General features: G+C 47.4%; 1 protein-coding gene across 4 annotated transcripts in view; it reads right to left on the bottom strand.

Annotated features, from left to right (window-relative positions):
* Positions 1-23,517, bottom strand: part of GGTA1 (glycoprotein alpha-galactosyltransferase 1 (inactive)) — a 72,467-nt gene that overhangs the window by 41,290 nt on the left and 7,660 nt on the right. The gene's annotated exons all lie outside the window — the stretch shown is intronic.

Below are 23,517 nucleotides of genomic sequence, written 5' to 3'. Positions count from 1 at the left end.
AGTCTAGTTCAGTGCGACTCAGTGTGGATGGAATGAGCAGCAGCTTCAGCATCACCTGGGAGCTTGTTAGAGATGCAGAGCATCAGGTCCACTCAGCTCTAACCAATCAGGATGCCCAGGCTGGGGCCCAGGAATCTGTCTGCAGGTGATCTGGAAACCAAGCTGGTCTCCAGGTTTCTGGCTGGTACAGGAGATCAGATGGTTGATTGAAAAATGGAGAGGAGGGGTTGGAAGGAGGGGGCGTTGGTGCTTGGTTCTAGAAGCGCTGAGTTTGAAGAACCTGTCAAAGTCAGCTCAGTAACATTGTTCTAGAGAGAGAGCCTGGGCAGAGCCCGATTTGGGAGCTGCCAGCGTGCAGGCAAGAGCAGGCAGGTCTGTTGTGCACCAAGGGAAGAAAGCTCTGAGAGACAGCTCTGAATGGGCACGTGAATGGGCACAGCGCTGAAACCTGAGAGGCAGAGCTGAGAGGCAGGACAGCCAGAACCAAAGTTGTCAGGCATGCTGAGAAGCCACATCTGAATTCTCAGCTCAGCGCCACCCACTGACACTCCTGTGACTGCCTCTGGCCCCATGTGCCCCCGGAAGAGGGAAGGTTGTGTTCCCCTGGAAGGGTGCTGCTGTCTCAGAATCCCACGGAGTGGGGCAAATGGAACGGTGGCAATAGATAGACAGGGGTCCAGGTCTAAGCAACTCTTGGGTGTGCCTCAGCATCCCCCCAACTAACCCTCCCCTTAGATGAAAAGGTAGGAGTTGTGTCTTCCTGACTGCATTGCCTGCCAGCTCTGGGGGCTCGTGGCACCCTTATGTCCAGCCATAGACTCTGGGCGAAGAACCCCCACATGGGTGCAGCTGGTGCGTCCAGAGCATGTGATGAGGCTCCAGAGACCAGAGTCAGAGGGGAAGGCACAGCGTGGATGGAGGGAGGGTGCCCTGGGGCCAACAGGTGCGCCGAATCCCAAGCTCTACCTGGCTTAGTCTCAAGGTCCAAAGAAGCCTCCTCCTCTCTCTCATCCAAGGTGGGAGGCCCTGAAACCAGCAAGGGGCTGTTACTTGGGAAAAAGGGAAAGTCGTCAGGGGCCTCTCCCTGTTTCCTGTTCTCCCTCCTAGAAGCAGATCCCCCTTTCACAAAGGGCCAGCTCCCACCAGTCCCAGGCTGCTGCTCCCGTGTGCTCCCCTCGCTGGCTGACAGCACGGTCTTCCAGGTGACATGGACAGGGCTGTAAACAAGTCACTCTTCTCAGCTCTCCTCTCCCCCATGTCCTGCTAACCCAGCCTCCCTCCCAAAGGTGGTCACACCATTTACAGCATCCATGCCCAACCGCCTCTGCTTGAAGACTTCCAGTGATGAGAAGGCTTCACCACCAACCCAGGTAGTCTGGTTCATCTCTGGACTGTTCTGACTGATTGCAAGACACGTCTTTTCAGTAGAGCTGAGCTCTCCTTCCCGGAATGTTATTATTAGAAATCAAGACTGCCTTTCATTTACACCTACTATCTCATTGAATCCTTTATCATAAGCGTCACTGGCTCAGTCGTGTCTGACTCTTTGCAGCCCCATGGACTGTAGCCTGCCAGGCTCCTCTGTCATGGGATTCTCCAGGCAAGAATACTGGAGTGGGTTGCCATACCCTTCTCCAGGGGATCTTCCTGACCTTGGGATCAAACCTGAGTCTTCCACATTGCAGGCAAACTCTTTACTGTCTGAGCCACCAGGAAAGCCCCGCAATCAGTAAAGAGCCCTCTGCTTCTCAGACAGGGAATCCAAAGGTCAGAGTCAAGTAATATGGCAATATCATAGAATCAGCAAGTTCTGCCACCCTCCCTTTCCCACTGAACCTAACAGCTCCTCACAGACAGGGTCCCTGACTCTTCCCTCTGTGAGCCGAACAGCATCTCCCCTGGCACACTTCAGGAAAGCCGTGCCCACTAGCATTTACACCATCATCAGCAAACACTTGAAAGGCAAGTACTCAGTCCTGAGACTGCTGGGACTGGGCCGGACACAGACTAAACGGCATCCACTCCTTGCACTTGTTAAGTGCAAGTCTGGTGGGAGAGACACGTGTGCCCACAAACGCCAAGCGCTCTCTGCAGACCTCAGCTACTGCCGCTGTGTTAACCAGGCGCGGGCTGGCCCGGGGCCAGAGTTGCAGAGGTGTCCCGGGGTGGAAGTCACAGCTCCACCTGCCCCATCTCCTGGTCTCCTGTTCTATTTCACCACCCTCCTATTTCTGCCACCTGGTCTTTACCTTTTCACAGCCACCCACCGCCCCCCACCAACCTGGTGTGGGTAGTTTCCCAGAGCCTGTAAGATCAAGATGCTTTCCCTCCCACAGTTCTGATCTGCACATGTTGTGATCAAGTAACAGGTCATTGTTTTAGTGCTCCATTCACTCTCAAAGGTGTGCAGGTTTGGAGGATAAATCATAGGGTCGTTTTATATAAAAACAGCTCAATAAAAGACAAGGGGTTCAGTGAAGTCCCCTCGGACCCTTTAGGATTCAGGGCTTGTGTTTACTATCAACCAGTGCCTTAGATTAGCCTCTCCAGCAGGCAGACTCTTTCCTGTGGCCACTTGCAATCCAGGAGGTGGTACAAGCCCGGTCTATCCCCAACCCCACCCTGTCCCCCTTAGCGCCTGGGGCTAGAGTCATCTCAGCTAGCCCTGCTTCCCCTATGTAGGCCAGGAAGTATTAAGAGTCTAAGAATTTACCAGAAAATCCTGAGGTTGCTTTGTCTTGGGCTTCCCCACACACACACTAGATTTTTTTTTCTTACAGTAAGTTGACTTGAGCATAAAAGCCTGTCCAAGAATTAATCTGTAGTGATTAGGTTCCAGAAACCCTAGTGAGAAATTAAACAGCTACAAAACCAAGAAAATCTTGTAACGGAGCCCACAGCGGAGGTGACTTTTTTTCCTGCCTGTTCTTGGAATGAGCCAGGCCTGAGCTCAAATTCCAGCTGCCCCTCACCCCCAACTTTCTTGCTGTGTGGCCCTGAATAAGTCACATCACTTTCTGAACCTCAATTTGCTTGTCTATAAAAATAGGGATAATAATTTACTACTCCTTGAATTGTTAAAAGGTGAAGAAAAACATCTGTAAAGTTCCTGGTACCTCGTAGGTACTTAGAAAAAGGCAACTTGTATTACTTCTAATATTACCGACAGATAAGCACTGTTCCCATCTCATCATAGTAGGGGAGGCAGTATAGCATAGTGGTTAGAGCCTGCACTTGAATGAGCCTGGTCTGAGCATTGATTAAATATGTCACCTTGGGCGAGTCATTTGACCTCCTGGATTTGGTTTCTTTCCTCTGTAAATGAGAATGTCTCTCTTTTTATTGCTGCTGTTTAGTTGCTAACTTGTGTCCAACTCTTAGTGACCCCATGGACTGTAGCACACCAGGGTTCCCTGCCCTTCACTATCTCCCAAAGTTTGCTCAAACTCAAGTTCATTGAGTCGGTGACTCTGTCTAAGCATCTTATTCTCTGCCGGCCTCTTCTCCTTTTGCCTTCAATCTTTCCCAGCATCAGGGTCTTTTCCAGTGAGTCAGCTCTTTGCATCAGGTGACCAAAGTACTGAAGCTATAGCTTCAGCATCAGTCCTTTCAGTGAATATTCAGGGTTGATTTCCTTTAGGATTGACTGATGCATCTCCTTGCAATCCAAGTGTCAACTACCAACTGGCACATACCAAGAGCATTGTCAACGACTGAGCAACAAAGGCATCTCCCACCTGCCTCTAGAGAAATGGAACCCCATGCTGCTATAGCTACTCACCTTCAACAGCCCCTGAGGGAGTTCAGGGTGGAGTGAGGTGCTCTCTGCTCCAGGGAATCTGGTGGGATAGGTCTCTAGGTAGTTATATGTTTTTAGAAACAGATTTTATGATCTCAATCCTTGCATCTCCTCATATCTAGAGAAGCACTAAATCCCTTCATGGTGACATCAGATCCTCATGACTAGCAAAAAACCTTTAGTAAAATGAGTGCTCAATAGTATTGAACTCTCCCTTTACCAAAACCTTATATATTGACCTTCCCCCACTGCCGCTTTGGAACAGTCTCTCAGAGCTATCTGAGGTGCTGCTTGCCGGGCTGCAGTCCTCATTTTGCCCCAAATAAAACTTAACTCGCAACTTTCAAGTTGTGCATCCTTTTTAGTTAACACAAGGGACTCTCAAGAGTTTTCAGCACCACAGTTCAAAAGCATCAATTCTTCAGAGCTCAGCTAGCCTTCTTTATGGTCCAACTTTCACATCCATACAAGACTACTGGAAAAACATAGTTTTGACTATATGGACTTTTGCTGGCAAAGTGATATCTCTGCTTTTTAATATGCCATCTAGGTTTGTCACACCTTTCCTTTCAAGGAGCAAGCATCTTTTAATTTCATGGCTGTGGTCACTGTCCGCAGTGAGTTTGGAGCCCAAGAAAATAAAATCTGTCACTTTCCACTCCTTCCTCTTCTACTTGCCATGAAGTGACAGGACCGGATGCCATGATCTTAGTTTTTTGAATGTTGAGTTTTAAGCCAGCTTTGTCACTCTTTCACCCTCATAAGAGGCTCTTTCTTTGGCGTTGTCTTTCTTTGGGATTGGAATGAAAGCTGACCTTTTCCAGTCCTGTGGCCACTGCTGAGTTTTCCATATTTGCTGGCATATTGAGGGCAGCACTTTCACAGCATCATCTTTTAGGATTTGAAATAACTCAACTGGAATTCCATCACCTCCACTAGCTTTGTTCATCCTAAGGCCCACTTGACTTCAAATTCCAGGATGTCTGGCTCTAGGTTGGTGATCGCACCATCGTGATTATCTGGGTCATGAAGATCTTTTTTGTATAGTTCTTAGAAGTTATAGTTCATAGAAGTTAAAAAAGCAGGGTGACCATATACAGCCTTGACATACTCCTTTCCCAATTTTGAACCATTCCGTTGTTCCATGTTCGGTTCTAACAGTTTCTTCTTGACCTTCATATAAGATTCTCAGGAGACAGGTAAAATGGTCTGGTATTCCCATCTCTTTAAGAATTTTCCACAGTTTGTTGTGATCCACACAGTCAAAGGCTTTAGCGTAGTTAATGAAGCAGAAGTAGATATTTTTCTGGAATTCTCTTGCTTTTTCTATGATCCAGTGAATGTTGGCAATTTGATCTCCGTTTCCTCTGCCTTTTCTAAATCCTGCTTGTTCTTAGTTCATGTATTGTTGAAGCCTAGCTTGAAGGATTTTGAGCATTACCTTGCTAGCATGTAAAATGAGCGCAACTGTATGGTAGTCTGAACATTCTTTGGCATTGCCTTTCTTTTGGACTGGAATGAAAACTGACGTCTTTAGTCCTGTGGCCAATGCTGAGTTTTCCAAATTTGCAGGTGTATGGAGTGCAGCAATTTAACAGCATCATCTTTTAGGATTTTAAATAGCTCAGCTGGAATTCCATTACCTCCACTAGCTTTATTCGTAGTAATGCTTCCTAACTTGACTTCACAATCCAGGATGTCTGGCTCTAGGTGAGTGACCACACCATTGCGGTTATCCTGGTCATTAAGACCTTTTTTGTACAGTTCTTTCGTGTATTCTTGCCACCACTTCTTAATCTCTTCTGCTTCTGTTAGGTCCTTACCATTTCTGTCCTTTATCGTGCCCATCCTTTCATGAAATGGTCTCTCTCTCTTAGACCATAATAAATGAGATAGTGTACATCACATCACCGACTCAATGGACATGAGTCTGAGCAAACTCTGGGAGACAGTGAAGGACAGGGAAGCCCGGTGGGCTACAGTCCATGGGGTCGCAAAGAGTTGGACACAACTGAGCGACTAACACACAACACTGGCACCTACCAAGTGCCGGGCACTGTTCAGGCTACAAGATTGACAAGGATTAGCCAGCACGGCCTCTCTCTCACAGAGTTCAGTCTAATGGGAAGTCCAACTCTCCTGCAGCCATATACATCCTGCAACAGAGGTGAGCGTCCCACGGCAGCAATGAACTCCCTTCCTCTGGGCTCCATGGGCACCAGGAGGATTCAGAGAGGAGTCTTACCTGCCTCCTCGTCCATGCGGCTACAGAACATCCTCACCACACAGCGCCACTCACCTCTCAAGTCTGGTCTGAGACTTCTGAGTCACTTTAATTTACAGATGAGAAAACTGAGGCACCAAGGCAGGGAAATAACTTATCAGGGCCCACTCAGCAATGAAGTGGGAAAGCTGAGGCTGGTACACAGGTATCTGGTATCTCTCCAGGAGGAGACGCCTCTAAACCATAGCACAGGAAATCAGGCGCTCAGGGAAGGGGCTGAGGGCTTCAGTCAATGGTCTTCTTCCAGAGTTTCCTTATTTATGCCCAAGAAAACCCCCAAATCCTCTTCCAGGGATGGCCACATCTCTGTCCTTCCCTCCCCATTCTACCAGCACTGCTCTTGAATGATTTTGGGTGCCACAATGGGACATAGAAAAGTCACCGGCGGCACTTCCCTGGTGGTCCAGTGGTTAAGAATGTGCCTTGCGGTGGGAGGGGGGATCGGGATTGGGAATACATGTAAATCAATGGCTGATTCATATCAATGTATGACAAAACCCACTGGAAAAAAATAATAATAATAATAATAATAAAAAAAAAAGAATGTGCCTTGCAATGCAGGGGACACAGGTTCGATCCCTGGTGGGGGAACTAAGATCCCACATGCCGCAACTACCGAAGCCCACGCGCACTGGAAACCACGGGCTACAACTACTGTCCCACGTGACACATCGAAGATCCCACGTGGTTCAACTAAGACCTGACACAGCCAAAAAAACAAACAAACAAAAAAAAAAGAAATGCCACTGGGAAAAGGTGAGCATCGGGTGTGCGCTGGAGATAAGTGAGGCATCCAATTCAGAAAGAACATCCCTCTCATAAACATCAAATAGCTCAGAAATGGAGCAAAAACACCTAAATGTGCACTCCACTTATAGAACACCATGTAGGTCTGAGATGAAGAATGTGGTTTGCAAACCCTGACTCAACACTTGTTGCCTCCGCCTTCCCTACACAATGAGCACTGGAGCAGGCATCACCTGCCCTCTTCATGGCTGCTCTTTTTCATGAGGAGCTGCTTTTTCTACCCGCCCCCCAAGAGAGGCTGGCAGTTGCAGCCTTTTTGTCCCTCTGCCTCACACGTGAGGCTGAGAAGTGCCTTGGGGCTTTTCCTCTCTGGTTGTGGATTCCAAGCACTCACAAAGAGCCAACTGCCTGCTCTGTACCACCAGCCTGGTTATCTCAGCTTGGAGAGTTGATTTAGCGCCCTAGGTAAAGAAAGGAGTAACCTGCCTAGGGTACTCATTAATTATGCTCTACGAAATATTTCCTACTCTCCATCTTCATGGTAGGCTTTAATTTCCTGGTCCCCTTGTGGCTGAGTAGGGCCACATGACTAGTCTGACCAGTAAGATGTGAGCTGGCCCAAGCATTTATTGCCAGTGGAAGACCCTCTAGGGCTCTCTTTCTGTGGGCCATGAAGTACATTCAACAAGGAGGTAACTGCTCCATCAGCCCGGTTCCTTGAATGAAGATCACAGCCCCTCGCTGACTCAAGATGCTCACAGTAACTAGAGTAAGAAAGAAAGTTTTAGGGAATTCCCTGGCAGTCCAGAGGTTAGGGCTCCATGCTCTCACTGATGAGGGCCTAGGTTCAATCTCTGGTTTGGGGAACTAAGATCCCACAAACTGACAGGTATGGCCAAAAAAAAAAACAAAAACAAAACAAAACCCTACCTTTATGGATTTAGTCCCTAAGATTCAGGGGTTGTTTGTTACTGCAGCATAACATACTCCATCCTGACTGACACACTCCCTGTCTCACACAGAGTAGGATATCTTCTACTCTTCCCTATAAAATCTTTACCCTCCTCATCAATGAGAGCCTTGCATGAACAAAGGAAAATGAAGCAGAGGTAAGAGTGTTCCTCAGTGTCCTGTAGAAATTTTTTCCTCCTTAGGTCTCAAAGATGGATTCAGCTAAATTTGAAAGGAATGAGAAAGAAGTTCAGAGCATTGTTTTCTATGGCTTCCCTTTGCTATGGAATAGGAAACTAGGTCACTCCTATGAACATGTCAGGCTTGCAACGTGAGAGCCATCCAGGTTAGGAGCAGATGCCTTGGGCGCTGAGAGAGGACACTGGCCAAGCAGCTCTGCAACCGAGGTGGGGTTGTAACCGAGCCAGTCACACCAGCCCAGGGACAATGGGAGGGATGGCAACTTGCCTGATCCCTCCCCAGTAAGGGACGGACTGTTCCAGACCAGGGGTGGGGATAGTTGGCTAGAAAGACAAGGAGGGGCATGTGGTTCAAGGCAAAGAAGATGTGTGATTTAACTGGCTGATCATGGGAGGGAAGGAGGTGTCGTCCACAGCATCCTTGTAGATTCTACTGCTATTCCCATTTTACAGGGAGGAAAACTGAGGCTCAGGAAGGTGCACTCTCTTGTCCAAGGTCGGTCAGCCAAGGATCAGAGCCAGAACTCATCCAGGTCTGGCTGACACAAAAGTTTAGCCACCTCCGGGTGCTCTTTCAGCCAGAAGCCATTTCACTCCCTCTGTGTCCACCCTGGCCCCTTCTCAGGCTTCTCTTCTGCACCTTTACTTTTACCTTTAATTACTTATCTATAATTACATATATCCCAGTTCAGAGTGTGAGGTACTGAAGAGCAGGAGTCTGTGCTTTATATAATAATAAAAATCAAATAACAACACAGCAGAAGCAGGAGCAAATGCTACTACTTATTGAATGCTAGGCTGGGTTCTCAGCACTTTATACTCATTATTCAATTCTTGCTAAGCTCTCTGAGAAGCAGGTACTGGAATCATCCCCATTTACCAATGAGGAAGCAGCTCAGTTTGGTTGAACTGAAATTCAACCCCTAATATTAATATTTTAACAGGTGCCAAAGGAGTCCATGAAAGAGCACAATAAAGGCTAAAAACCCCTGCAGAGGCAAAAGCCAGGTTTCCAGAGGCTGGGTTCTGTCCCACCTTATCCCACAGAACCCAGAGTTCCTGGCTGAGACGGGGTAAAGGACTGAAATACCATCTTCACGCAACAGCGGGGAGTGAACAGAAACTGCTATCCCATCCACACAACATAAATACACAAACATCACAACTCCTTTGATTTCAGCGCTGTGAGCCCATGTATAACATTTATCATAATAGGCAATGCACCTGTTTCCCCAATTTAAAGAACTATTTTAGCATCCAGCATGCTAATTAGAAAAGCATCAGTTGTTGATCACAAATTAGGATAACAGGAGGGCTTGGAGCAACCACCTGTGGATTGCAGGCTGGCTGGCCCTGCCCCCAGACAGTTCGTATTAGTCTTGCTTTCTTAGCTTCTGAGCACTGGTTTTTTTGGTCCAAGTAGCGGTCACATAATATCTGCTGAAGTTTTATACTTTGTGAAACTTCATGAAATTGGATTTTACTTGCAATGCCAGGCATCCAGACATGCATACTGCGTCACGAGCAAGGCGGAGCTCTCTGGATTTCAGAAAACCTGGGCTGTCATGGGACGCAGCGGTAAGGTAGAGGAGCTGATGCTCTCTACTCAGTCCGACAGCTAACTGCCCTCCCGGGCAGCTGGCCAGGGCCAAGCTGAGGCCAGGACACACCTGATGGGCTGTGTGACCTTCCACAAATTGCAGACTTTATCTGGGCCACAATTTTTTTTTATCCTCTAAATATGGGGCGGTACTAGATCCAAGTCCAGCCAATAAACAATCACAAAGCATCCCCATCTATGCCTGGTACCGTGGGGCACACAGAGATTATGAAAACTCCCTAAGGAGCTTACATTGTAGTCAGGGAGCCAGGCCTGGAAGCAATTACATACGATAGAAAGAAAGAAATGTGAGTGGCTGAGTGAGGATGAAGCCCCTTGTGTTCTGGGAGCCTCAGAGGAAGGAAGCCTTTGCAGTCAGGCTTCATAGAGGAAGGGGCTACGTTTGAACTGGGCCTCAGAGGGTGAGTAGGAGTGTGGTGGGTGGGGAAGGGCATTTGGGTCAAAAGGCTGAATATGCAGACACAGGGGCTACAATGGGAAACCTCCCCCTGACAGAGCCCAGTGTGGACTGTGGAGCTGAGGTTCCTGTCCTGGCCTCACCACATGCCTATGCTTTTCGATCCAAAAGCCAGAGTCCTGGGAACCTGTGTTTTAACAAGCTCCCTAAGTGATGCCGCCATGCACGCAGTAGGTGTTATGGGTTGAGAAAAAGTTGGAATGAATGAATTAATTTAAAAAAATGAACTTGACCTCCAGCAAGTCCCTTCTTCTCTCAAGATGTCCACTCTTTGTTGAAATATAAATGCTGGATCAGCATGGTGGTTTTTAAACTGAGTTCCAGAAAAAAAAACAGAATCTCCCTGCCAAAGTCCCTCAATGACAGAGAGGAGCTGGGGGGACCGAGAGAGCAGGACTTTGAGCCCCGTCCGCCCTTCTCTAGGTCAGCTCTCCTTTTATCTCTTTGCTATTTTGTTTGCAGTAAAGGTTTCTTGGCGACAAAGAACTTTTAAAAAACACCGAACTGGATGATTCCCCAAGAATCCCCAAGGAGAAATTTAAAAGTTTCTTGAGGGCAGCCACTTATCTTTGGTGAGTATTTCTTGAGCAAGTACGAACAAAACATAAGGCTGTTTACCAGAAGCAAGTTATTTATTTTATCATCATAGTTCAATATCTTTTGCTGTGGCCCAGAAATCAATGAGTGGGGAGAAAGGAAATGTGGTAAAACAATGCAAACTTTTGAAAATGTTTTTGAGGATATAATAAAATGGAAAATTAAGTGAGAAAGTCAGGCACAAAATTGCACATAGGGCTTCCTGGGTGGCTCAGTGGCAAAAAAAAAAAAAAATCCACCTGCCAATGCAGGAGACGCTGGTTCGATCCTTGATCTGGGAAGATCCCACTTATAGTGGAGCAGCTAAGACCATGTGCTAAAACTATTGAGCCTGTGCTCTAGAGTCTGGGAGCCACGACTGTGGAGCCTGCATGCGGCAAATACTGAAGCCCAAGTGCCCTAGAGCCCGTGCTCCACAACAAGAGAAGCCACCGCAACGAGAAGCCCGAGCACCGCAACTAGAGAGAAGCCCCCACCTGCTGCAACTAAAGAAAAACCTGTGCAGCAATAAAGACCCAGCACAGCCCAAAAGTAAAGAAATACAACTGTTTTAAACAATTGCACAGAGACTATGACTTATATTTTGGACCTCAGACATCAGAGGTACTGGACATGTAGGACAGTTCCTCAAAAAATTAAACACAGAATTACAACATGATTCCGCTATCTTACTTCCGGTGATAGACGCAGAACTGAAAGGGACCCAGAGAGATATCTGTACACTGATGTTCAAGCAGCATTATTCACAAAAGCCAGAAAGGTGAAGACAACTCAGACATCCATCCACGACTGAATGGACAAAGAAATGCGGTCCAGACACACAGTGGGATGCTATTTGGCCTGAAAAAGGAATGAAATTCTGACACACGCTTCAACACGGATAAACCTTGAAAACATTATCCTAAGTGAAATAAGCCAGGCATAAAAGGATACACATTGTATAGTTTTACTTAGTTGAGGTACCTAGAGTAGTTGAATTCATAGAGACAGAAAGTAGAATAGTGGTTACCATGCACTGCAAGGGTTTCTCTGATGGCTCAGTCGGTAAAGAATCTGCCTGCAATGTGGGAGACCTGGGTTTGATCCCTGGGTTGGGAAGATCCCCTGCAGAAGAGAACGGCTACCCACTCCAGTATTCTGTCCCGGAGACTTCCATAGACAGAGGAGCCTGGCAGGCTACAGTCCATGGGGTCGTAAAGAGCTGGACACGACTGAACGACTTTCACTGTTATGTGCCACAAGGAGTTGGTGGTGGTAGTTTAGTTTACTGGAGTGGGTAGCCATTTCCTTCTCCAGGGCATCTTTCCAACCCAGGAATCGAATCCACGTCTCCTGCATTGCAGGCAGATTCTTTACCCCTGAGCCACCAGGGAAGCCTGCAAGGAGTTAGAAATGGGAAATTATTTGCTCAGTTGGTACAGGGCTTCTGTTTGGGATGATGGAAAAGTTCTAGAGAGTGGTGAAGCAAATGTATTTAGTGCTACTGAACTGAACACTCAAATCATGTTAAAATAGTTTGTTATATTTTACAGCAAGAACAAAACAACGCCTAGCGTCACATGGTCACAGCGGTGAATTCTGTGCGATGAGATTGTGGTAGTGTGATCATTTTATTCTTTCCACTTCTCTACATTTTTCAAATGTTCTACAATGAGAATACTTTACTCTTAAAACCAGACCAAAAGCTATTTAAATAAATCTAGTGGTTCTCTGACACTTTCCGAAAATGCATTGCTGTCTTTTATGTAAATACAAGCAATATTTTCTGTGCTTAATTAATAAAAGGAGCCAAGTTCAAATATGTCATCCAAAGAATAGCCCAAGCTGTTCAGTCAAAATAAGTGACGGGCAGAGTGGTCCACCTTTCTGAGACTAGTTGTTCTCATCTATATTTAAATAAATTTCAAATAAAAAACAGAACCAAAAAAAAAAAAAACAGAACCAAAACAAATCTTCTAACGAGCCTCCCAAGAAGCTGTCTGGCTTGGAAAAGCTCAAACACACACTGGAGAGAGAAAGAAAAATGGGGAACAGCCAGTGTTTTTTTAGGACATTAACTCACTGCAGCTGGGAAAGTGACTTTGACAGTGAATTTCTATCCCTTCTGCTCTGCAAAACGTTCTTGTGTAGAATAAATTCAGAATCGAGAAGAGGCTCACCATTTGGATTCACTGCAAATCCACTCCCTCCAGCACCACCCCCCTCCACCCCAGATAAATGTTGAACAAAGATTTAAAGACTATCGGTTTAGAAGGGCAGTCAGTGTGTCTGCCTGCCAGGGTTGCCCTCTGCCCTGGGCCACACGGGTCCACTTTCCTGGCGCCTGGACCCTCTGCTTAGGGCTGTCTCAAGGGCAGACAGACCAGAAGGAAGCCGCCAAGGTGAGCAGGCTGGGGCTACCCGCCCCCCGCCCCGGAGTGGTCCCTCCCCGGCCATGTCGGCTCAGGCAGGATCCTTCTGAGAGATTCGGTGTCCTTCCCTAGTCCAGGGGCAGAAGAGCACCCTCCTTGCAAGGCTGCTGGGAGGAGTACACCGCGCTGCCTGTTGAAGTGTCTATTGAGATGATGGATGCATAATATTAATAGGCTCCCAAGCTTCCTCTTTATCTCCTAGAAGTTCACTGTCCAAGATTCATATTGTCTTGACGGGACGCTGGTACCATATATGGTTAATGCTGACTGCTGGGTTATAGGATTACAAACAACGGGGTGGAGAGAGGCCCCTTCAGATCCCGGGCCCAGGGCTGACCAGGAGGAGGCGCAGGATGAGAGTAGGCAGTTCCTGGCTGTTTCCCACGCTGACCAGCCAGCACAGAGTCCTTTCACAGGAAGGGCTTCATCATTTTACAGATGAAGAAACAGGGGCTCTGAGAGGCTAACTGTCTTAGTCAAGGTCCCATGGTTCAGAAACTGCCCATTTTAGGGTTTTCTAAAATTCCCTCATCATGAAGGGGTGGGTCCTTGTCATTTCAGCTCTGCCACTAACTCATTTGTTTAGTTAGTTCTTTATCTTCTGCCTCTTTCCCTCAAAAAAGTTAGAATTTGGGGGTGTGGAGGGGAGAGAAAGATTCTTGGGGATGCTTAGCTGGATCAGTTTCCAGTCTCTGGGCTTCAGCTTTTTCATGTACAAAATGAGGGGCTTCCTGCCTCAGGGCCTTTGCACATGCTCTTTCCTCTGCCGGGGACACCTTTCCCCACCTCCCTCACATCCGTCCACCCACTCCCTCTGTGTCCGTTAGGTCTCAGCTACAAACGTACTTTCTTTTTTTTTTTTTTTTCCATTTATTTTTATTAGTTGGAGGCTAATTACTTTACAATATTGTAGTGGTTTTTGTCATACATTGACATGAATCAGCCATGGATTTACATGTATTCCGCATCCCGATCCCCCCTCCCACCTCCCTCTCTACCTGATCCCTCTGGGTCTTCCCAGTGCACCAAGCCTGACCACTTGTCTCATGCATCCAACCTGGGCTGGTGATCTGTTTCACCCTAGATAATACACATGTTTCGATGCTGTTCTCTCGAAACATCCCAACCTCACCTTCTCCTACAGAAAGTCTGTTCTGTACATCTGTGTCTCTTTTTCTGTTTTGCATATAGGGTTATTATTACCATCTTTCTAAATTCCATATATATGTGTTAGTATACTGTTATTGGTCTTTATCTTTCTGGCTTACTTCACTCTGTATAATGGGCTCCAGTTTCATCCATCTCATTAGAACTGATTCAAATGAATTCTTTTTAATGGCTGAGTAATATTCCATGGTGTATATATACCACAGCTTCCTTATCCATTCATCTGCTGATGGGCATCTAGGTTGCTTCCATGTCCTGGCTATTATAAACAGTGCTGCGATGAACATTGGGGTGCACTTGTCTCTTTCAGATCTGGTTTCCTCAGTGTGTATGCCCAGAAGTGGGATTGCTGGGTCATATGGCAGTTCTATTTCCAGTTTTTTAAGAAATCTCTACACTGTTCTCCATAGCGGCTGTACTAGTTTGCATTCCCACCAACAGTGTAAGAGGGTTCCGTTTTCTCCACACCCTCTCCAGCATTTATTGCTTGTAGACTTTTGGATAGCAGCCATCCTGACTGGCGTGTAATGGTACCTCATTGTGGTTTTGATTTGCATTTCTCTGATAATGAGTGATGTTGAGCATCTTTTCATGTGTTTGTTAGCCATCTGTATGTCTTCTTTGGACAAATGTCTGTTTAGTTCTTTGGCTCATTTTTGGATTGGGTCATTTATTTTTCTGGAATTGAGCTGCAGGAGTTGCTTGTATATTTTTGAGATTAATCCTTTGTCTGTTGCTTCGACAAACGTACTTTCTAAGGGAAGAGTCTTATTCTGCATGTAGCTTCCTGTTCTTTTTCTTGAGGGCAGTGACCCCTCTTTGGACACATATGCATAATTATTGGATTAATATCTGCCTCCCCACCAGATGGAAAGTTCCTTGTTAATCAGCATCAGGTAAGAGGTGGCATTCAATGGTACTTTTTGTATGTTGATTCAAAAAATGAGTTCTCCTCAGGGTTCTGCCAGCAGCCAGCTCTAGGATCTTAAGAAAGCACTCTAAAAAGGGGGGGGTGGGAAGAGTGGATACAGGGACCTCCCTGGTGGCCCAGTGGTTAAGAATCTGCCTTCCAATGCAAGGGATGCAGGTTTGATCCCTGGTTAGGGAACTAAGATCCCATATGTTGTTTAGTCACTAAGTTGTATCCAACTCTTTGCAACCTCATGGACTATAGCCCACAAGGTTCCCCTGTCCATGGAATTTTCCAGGCAAAAATACTGGAGCGGCTTGCTATTTGCTTCTCCAGGGGATCTTTCTGACCCAAGGATCAAACCTGTGTCTCCTGCACTGGCAGGCATATTCTTTACCACTGAGCCACCTGGGAAGCCCCCAAGATCTTACATGTCTTGGGACAACTAAGTCCATATGCTGCAGACTACAGAGTCTGTGAGCTCTGGAGCCCGTGCCCCCTAACTAGAGAGAGTTGAAACTAGGACCTGACACAGCCATAAAAAATACTTTTTTAAAAAAGTGACTACACGTACAACTGATCCACTTTGCTCTATGGCAGAAACTAATGAAACATTGTAAATCAACTATAATCCGATAAAAATTAATTTAAAAAAAACATTTTCATAAGTGGCCCAAATTTTCAATAAAGTAATTGTTAAATATACTATGAAACATTTAGATCATGTTGCCAACATCCGTTGGATCCCAGAAAAACATCTACTTCTGCTTCACTGACTACGCTAACGCCGTTGACGGTGTGGATCACAACAAACTGGAAAATTCTTAAAGAGATGAGAATACAAGACCACCTCACCTGCCTCCTGAGAAACCTGTATGCAGGTCAAGAAGCAACAGTTAGAACTGGACATGGAACAATGGACCGGTTCAAAATTGGGAAAGGAGCACAGCAAGGCTGTCACCCCGCTTATTTAACTTCTATGCAGAGAACATCACACGCAACGCCAGACTGGATGAAGCACAAGTTGGAATCAAGATTGCTGGCTGAAATATCAACAGCCTCAAATATGCAGATGATACCCCCCTAATGGCAGAAAGTGAAGAGGAACTAGAGTTTCATGATGAAGGTGAAAGAGGACAGTGAGAAAGCTGACTTAAAACTCAACATTCAAAAAATTAAGATCATGGCATCCAGTCCCATCACTTTATGGCAAATAGAAGGGGAAAAAATGAAAACAGTGGCAGATTTTATTTTCTTGGTCTCCAAAACCACTTTGGACAGTAATTGCAGCCATAAAGTTAAAAGATGGTTGCTCCATGGAAGGAAAGCTATGACCAACCTAGACAGCGTATTAAAAAGCAGAGATGTCACTTTGCTGACAAAGGTCCGTCTAGTCAAAGCTATGTTTTTCCAATAGTCATGTATGGAGAGTTGGACCAAAAAGAAGGCTGGGTGCTCAAGAATTGATGCTTTTGAACTGTGGTGTTGGAGAAGACTCTTGAGAGTCCCTTGGACTGCAAAGAACTCAAACCAGTCAATCCTAAAGGAAATTAACCCTGAATATCCATTGGAAGGACTGATGCTGAAGCTCCAATACTTTGGCCACCTGATGCAAAGAGTTGACTCATTGGAAACACCCTGACGCTGAGAAAGACTGAGTAGGAGGAGGCGACAGAGGATGAGATGGCTGGATGTCATCACTGACTGAATGGAAATGAATTTCAGCAAACTCTGGGAGTTAGTGAAGGACAGGAAAGCCTGGTGTGCTGCAGTCCTGGGGTCGCAAAGAATCGGACACACATAGGAAGTGAACAACAACAACAAATACAACAAATACAATAAAGCATTACACGATTGGGAAAAAAAAAAAAGAGTACTCTCCCATCCCTGCCCACATCCACCCCAGCCTCAGCCTCTCAACTGAGCAACCGAGGGAGGTGAACTGAGGCACTGATTAGATCTCTGCCAGCTCACACATTCTATGATTGTATAATCTCAAAAAGAACAAAAAGAAAAAAAAAACCTAAACCAACCAAACCCTAAAACCAAAGCCAAAACCCAGGGGGATCCCAGAGCCCTCTGTGGCTTCGGCCAGGTTCTTACATCTGGGGGGCCTTGGTGTCCCTGTCTACAAGAATGAAACATTTAGGCACAACACTGCAGCAATTCCACCGTCCAACAATTGGAATTCCCGAAAGGAAGGCCCTGTCTTCCCCTTGCCCTTCCTCAGGGCTCTGCCACAACCCAGGCACACAAACAGGAAACGTGACATCCAGGGGCGGGCGGGCCACTTGTTCGTCTACAGCCTGGAGGGGCTGGCAAGGGAGCCAAGAGCTTCTGAGCTTTTCCAGCTAAATCCTGGACTCCGTACCCAAGACCTCTCTCAAGCAGCGTAGGCGGAAGGCACCTGGACCTCCCAGGCCCTGTGTGACCTGAGAGAAGCCTCCCCCCTTCTCTGGGCCTGGGTCTCTCCACCTGTTGGGCGAGAGGCCTGGACTGGGGGCTCTGCCAGCTCCCAGCTCACTCTGAAGACAGTGTGAAGCTTTGATGAAGGGCGCCGTCATCTTGCCCGTATCTGAGTCTCGAATCTCTCCCTTACCATGTGGCCCTGGGAAATCGCTTTATCTTTCTGCACTTCCTTTCCTCACTTATAAACCGGGTTTCTGGGTGATGAAAAGGCAGGGCTCCTGTAACGCTCCAAGACCAGCATCTGGAGTGAGTGAGTGTTCACTAAGCGTGAGCTGTTACTGTTTGGTGATGTCTCTGGTTTCTGAATTGCTCCCCCTCCCATTTTGCCATCTGGAGAAGGGGCAAGCTGAGCCCTGAGAGCCCCACTGGCCCTGCAGCGCGTGCCCAAGTCCCGGCCCTCAGGAAAAGCAAGTGCGAATCTCAGTGTGAGCCAAGCATGGTAGAAACGCAGAACTACGTAAAAAAAAAAAAGCAAAACCCTACGATGCTGCCCCCAAGCAGATGGACTGGGAGATTAGCTGCTCCCTGGGGTTGCTGGGCACCCAAGAAGACTGCACCCAGAGTCAGCAGTCGGTGGGGGTGGGGGTGGGGGGGCCATCCCCAGCTTGCCCTGGTGGAGGAGGGACAACCTGAGGCAAGTGGGGGTTAGTGGTGAGATGCAGCAGAAGATATGGCCTTGGTTTATCTCTGTCCCTACTTCTGCCCAGAGCCTCCCAGGGAAGAGGAGGCTGGATTCAGTCAGATCAGCCCCGAGGGAAACAGACAACTGAGAAGGGACAGGCAGACTCCCTAGATAGCAATGGGTGGCCTCTTCCCTGGGGATAGGGAGGTGTGTTCCTCACAGGGAGGGTCCCAAACCCTGTCCAGCCTCACCTGCAAAAGGAAAAGTGAAAGTTAAAGTCGATCGGTAGTGTCCGACTCTTTGCGACCTCACGGACTATACAGTCTGTGGAATTCTCTAGGCCAGAATACTGGAGTGGGTAGCCTTTCCCTTCTCCTGTGGATCTTCCCGACCCAGGAATCGAACCAGGGTCTCCTGCATTGCAGGCAGATTCCCCTGATAGCTCAGTTAGTAAAGAATCCACCTGCAAAAGGAGCAGACTCTAATACCTGTTTCCACCAGCCACTGAGAGTCTCAAAGTGTGGCTGCAGGTGGATGCAACAAGCCTCAAAACCCTCTGCTGCCCCTGAACTGGCAGGGCCTGGCTCGCGCTCTCTGTCTGCACAGCCCAGGAGGATAGGCTGGGGCCAGTCATGGCAGCTCAAGAGAAGCCACGCTGTACTCAGTGTGAAGAGCTATCCTCAGAAGAAAAGAATAAAACCAATGGTCCTAAGAACCAGTGCACTGGCTTTCACCCTTGAGGATGCTCAGCTAAGAATCCCTGTTGGGCTGCACTGTGGGTAAGGGATGCCTTTATCAGGTATAGACCTTTTATAGCTGAAGGGAACCCTGGTGGGGGGGGGGGTGGTCTCTGCTCCAACTCTTTTCTTTTATAGATGAAGAGGCTCAAGGAAAGATGCACCCTTTGGGGATCAACACATACACACTATTATATTGTGGCTTCCCAGGTGGCTCAGATGGTGAAGAATCTGCATGCAATGCAGGAGACCTGGGGTCAATCCCTGGGTTAGGAAGACCCCCTGGAGAAGGGAATGGCAACCCACTACAGTATTCCTGCTTGGAGAACTTCATGGACAAGAGGGACCTAGCGGGCTACAGTCCATGGAGTTGCAAAGAGTCAGACACAACTGAGCAAGTAACACACACACACACATTTGAGATAGACAACCAATAAGGACCTACTGAATAGCACAGGGAACTCTATGCAGTACCTTTTAATAACCTATAAGGGAAAAGAATTTGAATATATATATACACAATATACTGAATCTATTTGCTGTACACCTTAAACTAACACAACACTGTAAAACTACAGTCCAGTTTTTTTAAAAATGCACTTTGCAGCAGAGGCAAGATTTGAACCCTTGAAGGCTTCTAGCCCTGTCTCTGCTCATGCATTCGATCCATGGCTATTGAGGGGCAGCTACGCGCATGCGGTGTTCTCAGCACTGGGGATTCAGAGATGAACCATCCAAGAAGGCCTTTGTTCTCACTGAGCTCGCATTCTAGTTGGTAAACAAATAAATCAATAATAATTAACAAGTCATTAAAGACATAATTTCAGGTGGGGACAAGGGTAATAAAGCAAATAGAAGGCTGGCATGTTAGAGACTGCCTCGGGGCAGAGGAAACATGTTTAGGGGGACAATCTATTTTCACTGGGTCCTCTAGGGTCCCCAAGGACCTGCCCAGCCAGCAGCACACTGGAGCTGGCTCATGCAAGAGCCAGTTGTTAAATTTTTAGGAACTTGGCAAGCAAGTTGTTAAACACAGTCACTATTAAAAAATTAAACTCTATAAACTCAAGACTAAATGAAATGTAGTGAGATCAAAGGTAGTCATCAAAACTCATCACTTTCTAATTGTTTTACTACATGCTATACTCAAGGTTATTTACATCTATTGTATCTAGATGTAGTGGAGAATACTCTATAGCACCATAGTCCCCACTCATGGTGGAAATATTTCTACTAAGGAAACTGGCAAACACGACATATCAGGGTCTTTGTTGTTGTTGTTATTGTTGTTTTGGCCCGTCATATGGCTTGCAGGATCTTGGTTCCCCAACCAGGGATCGAACGCGTGCCCCTATAGCGGGAGCGCAGAGGCCTAACCACTGGCCTGTCAGCAAAGTCCCTGAGCTTTCATTTTTCAGCTGGTCATGAAACATTTACGGGCACACCATGACCTCCAGCTCTAATCCAGGCCTTCCGTGTCTGTGGGAGTCTGTTTTTCCAGGGAGAGAGTGTGGCAGTGTAGTCCAATTCTCCCAGGGCTATATGTGGGGGCGGTGCCTCCAGTCCTGTGGCCGTCAACTTCCCTCTTCCTTTTTTAAGGCTTCCACAGCAAGGAAGCCAGTCCAGGATCTTCAAACAGATCTGTCAGTCCCAGGAAAAAAAATTGTTCTCTTCAACAGTTGCATTTAAGGAGGGCCCGTAGGATGGTGATTCATTCCTTCCTTTGTTTGTTTATTTATTTGGCACATTAAATCTTCTCGCAAGTCTATTGTGAAGGTAAAAATTTAAAGGAATACCCTGCAGAGAACCTGTTTGTATAAATATGTGTGGTCACTTCTTAATTCCCCTAGATTTTCATATGTCGAGTTTCTTCCTTCGGGCATATAACTGCGCTAGTAACAGCAGAATGAAGTTACTATCACTTCTACTAATAATAATGGTAACAGTAGTTGCCACTCACTAGAACCATGTCAGGCACTAGACACACAGATTATCTCTTAAATCCACATTGACCCATTTTACACATGCGAACATTGAGGCTCAGGGGCTCCATAACTTGACCAAGGCCAAGCTGCCCCTCTGAAAGCTCCCTAGAACACTTTTCCCTCCAGTAGCTATGGCCCTGTGACTCTGCTTAGACATGTAGGATTCCATGGCAGTACTGGACCCCCATCTCTGGCAGCTTGGGAGCATTTTGTGACTTCTCAGCTTAGCATCAGGACCCTTCTTCCTCCACCAGAATGGAATGACCTAGACCCTCCCCCTGGCCATTCATCTGCACTTGGAACGCAGGAGAGTGACCTCAGCAGGGTCACTTAGTAGCTTTGTGTCCTAAAGAAGAAGCACGGAGGCTCAGATGCCAGTGAAATGTTACAGCAGCTCCAGTGGCTGCAAAAACTACAACTAGCTCCTGTTGGGAGACCCTAAGTGTGCTGTCTGTTGCCCAACCTCTACTAGTTCCGGGCAGCTTGCTTTTCCAGCTTACCCAGGGATACTGTGAGCAACAGCAAAAAATCCTCCAGTGCACATCTCCTCTGCCTCAGTGAGCTAGAAGCTTCATCCCTTGCTTGCAGCCACGGATTCTCCTGTGCTTCTCAATACATCAGTCTCAAACATTCAGGGAGCTTTTTCATGCCAGGGAATGAATTCCTAAGCACTCAATTAATTTGCACACAGGAGCATAACTCCACCCCTCTCTGCACAGCTCTGGCTAACACGTGAAAATAGTTTGCCATACAAAACACCAACGTACAGACAACCATAGATAAACCTAGAGCATCCAGACCCCTGTCCCTGCTCTACAGGGGCATGTTCCCCTTAAAGTAAACCTCACCATTGATTTTGTGAAGTGTCTTGTCTTTCCCTGCAAATGCCAGGCAAGTTCCTCTTGGGGACAGCTGGCCGGCCACTTGAGGACTCGTGGTTTCCCTGACAGAGGAGAAAGGACAGCTGCGCTTCTGCACATAGACGCTGCCAAATACAACGTCACCCCGCTGGGCAGCTGACCCCCCTCGGTGCCCCTCCAGACACCAGGGCCATCTGGATTCGGGAACAGCCCTGGAGAAGATGAGGATGACTGTTTCTCAGGGCCTCCTACCTTTGCCCGAAACACTCTTCCCTCTTCAGCCTCCGAATCTTGCAGGCCACAGTTGGAAGGTCACTTCCTCTGGGAAGCCCTTCCTGATCACTTGCCCTGACAGGTACAGACCCCTGCCCCCCACCCACCCCCCCTTGCCTCCCATGCTTCTCCTTCATGGCTCCCTCTGTGCAGTTTGGTATTTAATGATTGTCTCCCAAGCTGACTCCCATCTCTGCAGGGGAGCAAGTGAAGGATTGTATCTCCCTGTTTACTGCTGATCTCAGGTGTGTCTAGCACAGATGCTGAGTACATTCTGGATGCTTTGACCAGGAGTGAATGAAGATCTGGCGGCCCAGTGAATGTTGCATAAGATCTGATTCAAAGCCTGAGTCTTGGCAAGAGGTGCATCTTTTAGAACCACAGTTCCTGGTACCCAAACTCACAGGTGGAAAGCTCAAAGCTTGGGATCTCTCTGTACACTTCAGCAGCTACTTCTCCCTGGCATATTTTTAGTTTGGATGTTCATTTCCTGTGGGTTTGGACTTGTCAGCCTTTTGTTTAACAGCAGACAGTGCTCAAAGAGAAGTTTCCTGGATCACAGCCTCAAACCATTTTGTTAACAGGGAAACTGAGGCCCCAACAGTCTCCATGGCCTGTGGGGCAAGACCAGCTCACTTTCAGCCCAGAGCTCTTTTCAGTGACCCCACCCCCACCCACCCTGGACACCCACCAGTTGAAAGGTGACTTCCTCCAGGAAGCCCTTCCTGATCACTTGCCCTGACAGGTACAAACGCCTGCCCCGTGTGGCCAAGACCAGGGGATGTTAAAGTAAGGCTCTGAAAGAGAAGACACCCAGACTGGGATGGAGCTGGAAACTTTCATTAAGAACTAATCCCAAGACCTAGCCTGTCTCTCCACCCTCTTCCAGCAGCTACTTTGCACCCTGGCTAATTCTGGGCTGGGCAGTGCCAGGTAGGAGCCCTCTCTTGGGCTGGGCATGGATCTGCTCCCCAGCCCGCCCCCTCCCCTTCCTTTAGAATCACCTTCTCTCCCCCTGCCCGCAGCCCACCAGGCTCTCCAAGTCAAACTATGTTTGGAGTGAGACTGGGCTTTCATGCCTCGGTTCTTTCACTTCATTCTTGAGAGCCTTTGGCCAAAAGATCAAAACTCTAAGCCTCAGTTTCCCCACACATAAAATGGGGGGGATAATTCCTGCTTTGCCCGCTTCACAGGGCTTTCATGAGCCTGAAGCGAGGTGGATGTACGATCTCACTTATCTAACTGGCCATTCTTGTAGAGAACTTGAGGAAGAACAATGCTATAGTATTTTTCAGTTCCCACCAGGGATCTGCAGTCAACCCACAACGAGCTGACTCCTTCCAGGGCCCAGTCCCCTACTCAACCTCTCAGCCATGCAGCCCTCTTGACCATATCCTTCTAGACATCCTCTCTCCCTTCCTCCTTCC

Source organism: Dama dama, chromosome 11 (assembly GCF_033118175.1).
Source record: "Dama dama isolate Ldn47 chromosome 11, ASM3311817v1, whole genome shotgun sequence".
NCBI classification, from domain to species: Eukaryota; Metazoa; Chordata; class Mammalia; order Artiodactyla; family Cervidae; genus Dama; species Dama dama.
Note: the sequence above shows the minus strand (reverse complement) of the source record. Positions and strands in the feature narration are given on the sequence as shown.